The sequence below is a fragment of the Caretta caretta genome, chromosome 1, assembly GCF_965140235.1.
Source record: "Caretta caretta isolate rCarCar2 chromosome 1, rCarCar1.hap1, whole genome shotgun sequence".
Lineage (NCBI taxonomy): Eukaryota > Metazoa > Chordata > Testudines > Cheloniidae > Caretta > Caretta caretta.
In genome coordinates this window covers 97,098,508-97,107,981 of record NC_134206.1, presented here as the reverse complement: position 1 = coordinate 97,107,981, position 9,474 = coordinate 97,098,508, and the positions used below count along the sequence as shown (strand labels likewise).

The 9,474-nt window shown below is 45.4% G+C and overlaps 1 long non-coding RNA gene across 1 annotated transcript in view; it reads left to right on the top strand.

Moving 5' to 3' along the window:
- Window positions 1–207: 207 nt before the first annotated feature.
- The window catches only part of LOC142069801 (uncharacterized), a 49,137-nt gene continuing 39,870 nt past the window's right edge, over window positions 208–9,474 (top strand). Inside the window, exon 1 of the long non-coding RNA XR_012665777.1 lies at window positions 208–508. This is a non-coding gene — a long non-coding RNA (uncharacterized LOC142069801). The remainder of the gene's footprint in view (window positions 509–9,474) is intronic.

The following is a 9,474-nucleotide window of genomic DNA, read 5'->3' as shown; positions in this document are numbered from 1 at the left end:
TAATGTAGTTTATCCCTAACTCCAGTTTCCACCTTAATCACCTTATTGTGCTACCTGCCTTTTGTCTGACTCTCTCTATGCCTCTCCAGGAGATACTCACTCACACCGAGAGAATGTTAACATTCTATTTGTGTAAATTCCTGTGGAGGGGAAAATTAAGCCCCTAGCCCTCCCTCCCCCCCCTTCTTGTTGCCATGGTCACAGAAAGGGAATTAAAGCATCAAAGCTTTTTATTTCCCAATGATGGATTAAGGAAATTATAAATTTGTTTTATAAAAAGGCAGGTTGTGTCTCTCCAATTAATGGTAGAGGGCCCTTCATGAACAGAATTTCAGCCTCCTGGGCAGAGGAGGCTAAGGCATCTGCTTATTCACCAGCTAAATATGTACTGCTGCGATGGGGTCTTTTCTCCACCTCCTGCTTCCATTAGGCACTGCAGATAGGACTTGGCTGCTTAGACAGTGGTTTCCTTGGGGCAGAGGATTAAAAATTGAAACTCTCCTATAAGGTAAGCCTTCTTCCTTATCCATATTGCATGTTACATCCACGGTCTCTTAAGATTTTTCCACTGCAGGATGAGGAACTGAAAGAAAGTTACTTATCTGTAGTTGTCTTTGCATTTTTCTTCCTCTTTCCCCAGTCAGCTTCTCTCCCTTCCTGACACCCCTGACACAGGGGTGGGAGCTATTTAAATATGAACTGTCTGCCTACATAGCTAAGGGACTGGGTATAGTGGGAATCCTTCTCTCAGGGTGTACAAGGATTCTAGTGCTGCACTGGCACTAGTCTTGGAAATTGGGTGTGGTGCCACAAACCCTGCCATCCTGCACCAGCTGGCAGGGTGCAAAGAGCAGAGCACGGGATAACCTCTCTGAGGGTGGTGTAGCGGCCTCACTGTGCTCCCTAAAGATACAGGAGCATTGTCCACTGTGTCCCGCTCTGCTGAAATGGTTCCTGAAGAGTACTACTTTCTTTTCTTTGGTGTGTTTTCAGCCTCCTTCATTACACTAACTGCTTCAGTCAGTGGACTTATTTTGCCATTTTTTCCCCTTTATAAAGACTCAAATTTTTAAAAGTTTCCTGCAAATTGAGAGAGCGAGCCAGCTCCTGTGATATCTCCTACCTTGATATGTAGGGAATATATTTCTCAAAATGATAGAACCGTTCAAACCTGAAGAGACTTTTTAGGTATGACTACTTATGTCCGTCTGTCCCTTATATCTCTGTTCAATCAACCTGGGCACTTCTATTCACCTGAGTACTTTTTGTTGAAAGGTGATGCTACTCAACCCACAGGACTAAGGTATCTCATGACAGTGTAACCCCACCAAAGACAACAGAGTTACCCTGGTGCACACCAGGATAGGTAAAATCAGAATCACACTCACAGCATATAGAAGTAAATTATCCTGCTTTCATGTTTTGTCCTGCTGATCTAAATGCCTTGTATGTATAACCCTTCTGCCAGGCTGAGTTGATAGCAGCAAGGGCGGGGTTCAGTACACAGGGGTTCCCTCTCAACAAAGCAAATGCAAAACCGGCTCGAGCCCCCATCCATTAACCTGGGAAAATCTTACAAACACCCCTGGCACCTCAAAGAGGCAATACTTCCCCTCTCGCAAGCACAGAGTCTCGATGTAGCAGAAAATCTTTAATAACATGAGGTAAACGACATCAGCATTAAATTGGGAAAACACCACAACTAGGGTTCATCAACGAAACCATGAGCAAAGACCCACCCCAGCAAATTGGGCCATGTCCTTTCCCTCTGGTTCTTGAGTCCAACTACCCAAATGTCTCTTGAGTCCAGCAACCCCAAAGTCCCAAAAACCCGGCCCCAGAGTTCAGAAGTTCATCTTCAGAGTGTTACTCCCCTGTCTGGGTAAAATGTGTGTGTTGGGGTGGGGGGGAGGAAGGTAAGGGCACCTTACATGATCCAAAGCTGACTGCCCCCCTGCTCCATAGGGCTTCACTCCAAACCGCTCGCCACCCCACCCACCATCCCGCAAGCTGTTCCGCTCGCTGCCCAGCAATGTATCTTCAGGCTTCCCACTACTTAACACAGTGCTCAGCAATTTCAGCTCTTTGTAATTTTATCTTTTTAGTGATTTCAGCTTGTAGTAGTGGAAGTCTCAGTGCTGGTGTATCATAAGCCCAAAGCAAATTCAGCTCAGCACCTGTACCTAGACTCCTAATAGACCCAAAATTAGCTCTGATGTTCCACAGTGGAGAGAGAAGGAAGTGCAATTGATGTTTCAGGGCCTACACCACCAGGTACTAATACCTGTCCCTAGCCTCTCTCAATTCACTGAGTTTTGGAATCCATGTCCCTTGCCTAGCAAGTGCTACTTAGTTGATGGTGAGTCCCTCCATCATAACAAAAAGCCAAGTACAGTTCCACTGTCCTTGATTCACATAATCAGGATAATAACAATTTATTCTTCCTGCCCCAATAACAGAGACACTGGGGATCCCACAGCAGCCAAAGTGACCATTTGGGCAGCTATGGGCTCATGCTAGGTGGGGTGGGTGTGCCTATGCAAATAAGATCAGCCCCTGAAGTTCTTTTCCACAACTTGCCACAACTCACCACCAGATGTCAGGGTGGAGCTCATCCTGACTCTGTTTACATATGCATAGTGTATAGTGCATAGTGTATTCCCAGCTTGCCATGGGAAACATGGAGACTTTTTGCTCCCCTCATCTTCCTGCAGAAAATCCCATCTGTACTATACCCTACAGTGGCCCAATGCATGTCCAAAATCTCTGATGCACCCCCAAATGCCCACTATCCCAAGAGAATCCTGATGCAAGCATCCTACACCCCCTGTGAAGAATACATATATGTTTCTGCTCAACCCCCACACGGATTTCCCTTTCTCTCTCCCACCCATCACAGACATCCAACAGGCTCCTGCCCCTCCTTGTATAGACTCCTGGGGCCAGATCATTTATCAGCATTAGCCACATGATATGGGAAGGTGGGTCAGTCACCTCAGTGGCATCAATCCTCCCCATCTGGACACTGTAGGAGACTCCACTGTGGTGGTGGCAATTCACAGTGGAGAGGGGGGTCTGTAGGGCTATGCAACAAACTCCCTGGAGCCCTGTAGAAAACCAGGCAGTTTATGTATCTAACCCTACCATGGTCCCTCCATGCTTAGGAAACCTCCTCCAGGGGAGTAAGGACAAGGGCACTTGGGGCAAGCCCTAAAAGGACAGCTCATTGAAGCCATGCGTTAAATTTAACTGGGAATTGGTCCTGCTTTGAGCAGGGGGTTGGACTAGATGACCTTCTGGGGTCCCTTCCAACCCTGATATTCTATGATTCTATGATTCTATGAAATGACTAAAGGGTTGGTGGGGCTGAAGGCAGGGTTCCTGGAGCTGGTGTGGAGGCACAGAGTTTACTGGGGATCCTGATGAGCTGATGACTTTGAGGGAGAAACCACAGCTCATTCCATCAGTGAGCTATGGGATAATTTGGGGAAACTCCACAGGAGATTTTCAGATAACTTTTCTCCACCAACCATCCCAGGCTCTGCCAATAGATATTTCTGCAGATGGGCTGTTCAGGCCCAGAGAATTCTACCACATGCTGGATCCTGTGTAGAGACTCTTGAATAAGATCCTAAAGATTATGTCATGTGATGAAATCTCCAAGAATATGTCCAACCAAAACTGGCAACCCAACCAGGAATTAAACTGAGTAGTGAATCTGATCGTATTTATTTAATTTTAATTCACAAATCCACTGTTCAATCAAACAAAAGACTCTCCCATTAAATAAAAACCACCACACTCACCCTCCCTACCTTTCGGCAAAATGCTAAGAAGACTTTGCCTGGTGTCACTGCTGTAAGGTGTAATAGGTGTCACTGATATGGGTCACCTCAGCTGCTGGTTGCATTGAATCTGCTGCTGTATTTCAGTTGTTCCTTTAGTAAAGAAAAGCTCTTCCCACCCCGGCCCTTCCACACATAAGGTTTGTATGGCTCTTGCTTACTTCAGTGTCTACTCACTGCTTAATAAAGACACTACATCTGGTGCTTAGCAATGTTTAACCTAGCAGAGAGAAAGGGGAAAAAATATACGCGTTTGCATAGCAGAAAATGCTTCATTTTCCAGCCCAATAAAACTAGGCCTTGAGCACAAATATTATACATTGTTTGTTTGCACAGGAAGAATGGCAGGTGCCCGTGGGAAAAAGTTATACCTTTGATACTTCTATAAGGGACTGGCCAACATACATAGAAAGGCTGGAGTAATATTTTTAAATTAATGAGAGAGAGCCAGAGAAAAGAGTCCAAGCTTGATGAAATTTAATGTGAGGCAAAAAACTCATACAGTTTACTGCTCCATTTGCCTGCTCCAGAGCGCACAGCTGTTAAAATAATGACAAAATTATAAATATTCTGCAAGAACATTTATCACCCACACCACTAGTTATAAAAGTTCAGGTTTCATAAATGAATTCAACACGAGGGCAAATCGCTTTCCTTTCTTGGACTGCAGCAAAATTAAAGTAATTGTCAGAAAACTCCCAGTTTCATGATGGTTTGCATGAAGCACTGAAAGATAGATTAGGATGTGGAATGTATCCTGAAAGTTCACAGACAAGGATTTTGACCGAGGCAGACCTCAAATTTCACCACACCATTGAAACTGCTGTGTCTATGGAAACTGCAGCAAGAGATGCAATCGAGTTTCAGCCGTGTGTTAAGACAGAAGGCAAGCAGCATAACATAATCACAGAACTGAATGTTAAGTGGAAGAATTCCAATTGGGCAGAAACGTGTTACTGTTATAGGGCAGCTTTCTGTAACCCTGCTGCATGTAGATTTCAAGGTGAGTGTTTGAGAAGGTGTAATAGAAATGGACACATCCCGAAGAGTTTGCTGCTTAGGGAAGGGTAAAGTAAAATCACTCTTGAAGGACAGGAGACTAAATAAAAATATGCATGCTGTGGCTACAGATAGTGATGCAGTCATTGAGAGTGAGGCAGCCAATTTAGAAATATTCAGCTTTGCACAAGATTGATAGAAATATAATCTGGTTAACACCCTGGGTAGTCGGAGAGAGACTGAAGATGAAGCTGGATACAGGATCAGCACTGTCCGTCATCTCACTTTGGGAGTATTAAAAATCCTTTCTAAAGTGTCAAACTGATGCAGACAGTTACTAGAGACTTAGAGAGAGTGAGCCCAGGAGATGGCAAAAGCAGGACTGAGCTCTTTGTGTCTGAATGTCATCGAGAAGGGAGGGCTGGCATTTTCAGGCCACAATGGCTCAATAAAATTCAGCTGGGCTGAAACTGGATTCCTCATGCTCCTCACTGACCATCATCAGAGGCACTGAGCAGGTCCTGAATGTGCTGCCTGTCCAGGTGTCTCAAATATTCAAGGACAAGGTATCAACACACTTATATACATTAGTCTGTGGTTCACACCGTGCTGCTCCCTTGGCCATCAAGAGAGCATCTTCCCCAAATGACACAGAAGCTTTCATGTCTCATGTTCTGACATATGGTTGTAATGGACCTTTCCTCTGTAGCAAATTCTGTCCACATCAAGAAGGTTGGTTCTTAAACCTGTTATTGCAATAATTTACTCTGCTACCACCTAGTCTTTTAGTTTTGAAACTTTTCCGGGAAGACTTGAAAAATGTCTCCTTTGTATTGTTTAACGACGGTGGTAGGGTTATTACAAACACAAGGTAAGAGAAAAGACGTATTTCTATACATAAAATCAACTATAAAGAAACTAGCAAAATAATAACCCTGCCCCTCCGGGAATACTGGTCACCTAATAGAACAAGCAATAACAGACCATACTGAATGCACAAGAAAGGCTAAACCATATTAATTATATGAAAACAAAATTGCCTTATGTCAAGGTTCCTCCCCCACTCTGAACTCTAGGGTACAGATGTGGGGACCTGCATGAAAAAACCCCCTAAGCTTATCTTTACCAGCTTAGGTCAAAACTTCCCCAAGGTACAAAATATTACACCCGTTATCCTTGGAATGGCCGCTACCACCACCAAACTAATACTGGTTACTGGGGAAGAGCTGTTTGGACGCGTCTTTCCCCCCAAAATACTTCCCAAAACCTTGCACCCCACTTCCTGGACAAGGTTTGGTAAAAAGCCTCACCAATTTGCCTAGGTGACTACAGACCCAGACCCTTGGATCTTAAGAACAATGAACAATCCTCCCAACACTTGCACCCCCCCTTTCCTGGGAAATGTTGGATAAAAAGCCTCACCAATTTGCATAGGTGACCACAGACCCAAACCCTTGGATCTGAGAACAATGAAAAAGCATTCAGTTTTTACAAGAAGACTTTTAATAAAAAATAGAAGTAAATAGAAATAAAGAAATCCCCCCTGGAAAATCAGGATGGTAGATATCTTACAGGGTAATTAGATTCAAAAACATAGAGAACCCCTCTAGGCAAAACCTTAAGTTACAAAAAAGATGCACAGACAGAAATAGTTATTCTATTCAGCACAATGCTTTTCTCAGCCATTTAAAGGAATCATAATCTAACACATACCTAGCTAGATTACTTACTAAAAGTTCTAAGACTCCATTCCTGTTCTGTCTCTGGCAAGAGCAGCATACAGACAGACACAGACCCTTTGTTCCTCTCCCTCCTCCCAGCTTTTGAAAGTATCTTGTCTCCTCATTGGTCATTTTGGTCAGGTGCCAGCGAGGTTACCTTTAGCTTCTTAACCCTTTACAGGTGAGAGGAGCTTTCCCCTGGCCAGGAGGGATTTCAAAGGGGTTTACCCTTCCCTTTATATTTATGACACGCCCCCCAAATCTCAGCTAGGGTGAAACACTGGCTGGGATTTCTTCCTGGAGCTCTAGGAAAAACAGAGTTAATAAGACACATGCATCTCTAAATATACTACCAAGTACATAAAGACTAACAATATTTTCCACATCTCAAGGACGATTTTAACCAGTTGATTCTGGGAAACTTTCACGGGAGAGTGCATCAGCCACTTTGTTAGAGGCTCCTGAGATGTGTTGGACGTCGAAATCAAAATCTTGGAGAGCTAAACTCCACCGAAGAAGTTTTTTGTTAGTTTCCTTGACGGTGTGAAGCCACTTCAGTGCAGCATGGTCGGTTTGCAGGTGGAAACGCCGTCCCCAAACATATGGGCGTAGCTTTTCCAGAGCGTAGACAATGGCGTAACATTCTTTTTCAGTGACTGACCAGTTGCTTTCCCTCTCAGACAGTTTTTTGCTGAGAAACACTACAGGGTGGAATTCTTGATCAGGTCCTTTCTGCATTAAAACTGCTCCCACACCATGCTCGGACGCATCTGTGGTTACTAGGAACGGTTTGTCAAAGTCTGGGGCCCTTAGTACAGGGTCAGACATGAGTGTCGCTTTAAGCTTGTTAAAGGCCTTCTGACACTTTCCGGTCCACTGAACAGCATTTGGCTGTTTCTTTTTGGTTAGGTCTGTCAGTGGGGCAGCGATTTGGCTGTAGTGCGGTACAAATCGTCTGTAATAACCAGCCAAGCCTAAGAAGGATTGAACCTGTTTCTTTGACTTTGGGACAGGCCACTTTTGGATAGCATCCACTTTGGTCTGTAGGGGGCTGATAGTTCCTTGACCCACCTGGTGTCCAAGGTAAGTCACTCTGTTTAGGCCTATTTGACACTTCTTAGCCTTAACAGTTAGTCCTGCCTCCCTTATGCGCTCAAGGACTTTTTGTAGATGTTCCAGGTGGTCTGCCCAGGAATCCGAAAATATGGCCACATCGTCAAGGTAGGCGACTGCATATTCTCCTAATCCCGCTAGGAGACCATCTACAAGTCTTTGGAAAGTGGCGGGTGCATTTTGCAGCCCGAAAGGGAGTACATTAAATTCATACAGCCCGAGATGTGTGATGAAGGCTGACCTTTCCTTGGCAGATTCATCTAGCGGTACCTGCCAGTACCCCTTGGTTAAGTCCAAGGTAGAGATGAACTGGGCCCGTCCCAGTTTCTCTAATAGTTCATCTGTGCGTGGCATTGGATAGTTGTCTGGGCGAGTTACAGCATTTAGCTTACGGTAGTCCACGCAAAAACGTATTTCCCCATCTGGTTTGGGAACTAGAACCACTGGAGATGCCCATGCACTTTCAGAGGGGCGGATTACACCCATCTGTAACATATCCTGGATCTCCCGTTCTATAGCAGTTTTAGCTTGAGGAGACACCCGGTAAGGTTGGACCCTAATTGGGTGAGCATTACCTGTGTCAATGGAGTGGTATGCCCGTTCAGTCAGTCCTGGGGTGGCTGAGAACGTTGGCGCGTAGCTAGTGCACAGCTCCTGGATCTGCTGTCGCTGCATACGCCCAAGGGTCATGGAGAGGTTCACCTCTTCCACACCACCAGCACATTTCCCTTCGTAGTAAACACCTTCAGGCCACTCAGCGTCGTCTCCTCCCTGGGCTGTAAACTGACAAACCTTTAATTCTCTGGAATAAAAGGGCTTTAGAGAATTAATATGGTACACCTTAGGCTTTCGGTTGGAGGTGGGGAATGCTATGAGATAATTAACAGCTCCCAGGCGCTCCTGGACCGTGAATGGCCCTTCCCACGATGCTTCCATTTTATGGGCCTGGAGCGCCTTTAAGACCATGACCTGGTCTCCTACTTTGAAGGAACGCTCTTTTTGAGCATCCTGTAAGTTTTCTCTAGCAAGGGCTAAAGAGGTTCGGAGGGTGTTCTGTAGGTTGGTTACAAAGTCCAGAATGTTAGTTCCTGGAGAAGGTGTAAATCCCTCCCATTGCTGCTTCACCAACTGCAATGGCCCCTTAACCTCACGGCCATATACAAGTTCAAATGGGGAAAACCCTAAACTGGGATGTGGTACAGCTCTGTAGGCAAAGAGCAACTGCTGCAACACTAGGTCCCAATCATTGGAGTGCTCATTTACGAATTTACGTATCATGGCCCCCAAAGTTCCATTAAACTTCTCCACCATGCCATTTGTTTGATGATGGTAAGGAGTGGCAACCAAGTGATTTACCCCATGAGCTTCCCAAAGGTTTTTCATAGTTCCTGCCAGGAAATTAGTCCCTGCATCGGTGAGGATGTCGGAGGGCCAACCTACCCTGGCAAAAATGTCTGCTAGTGCCTGGCACACACTTTTAGCCCTGGTGTTGCTTAGAGCTACTGCTTCCGGCCATCGGGTGGCAAAATCCATGAAAGTCAGTATGTACTGCTTTCCTCTGGGTGTCTTTTTCGGAAAAGGACCCAGAATATCCACAGCTACTCGCTGAAATGGAACTTCAATGATGGGGAGTGGCTGGAGAGGGGCTTTGACCTGGTCTTGGGGTTTTCCCACTCTTTGGCACACCTCACAAGACTGGACATAGGTAGAAACATCCTTGCCCATTCCCTCCCAGTGGAATGACCCCCCCAAACGGTCTTTGGTCCTGTTCACCCCAGCATGGCCACTAGGGTGAT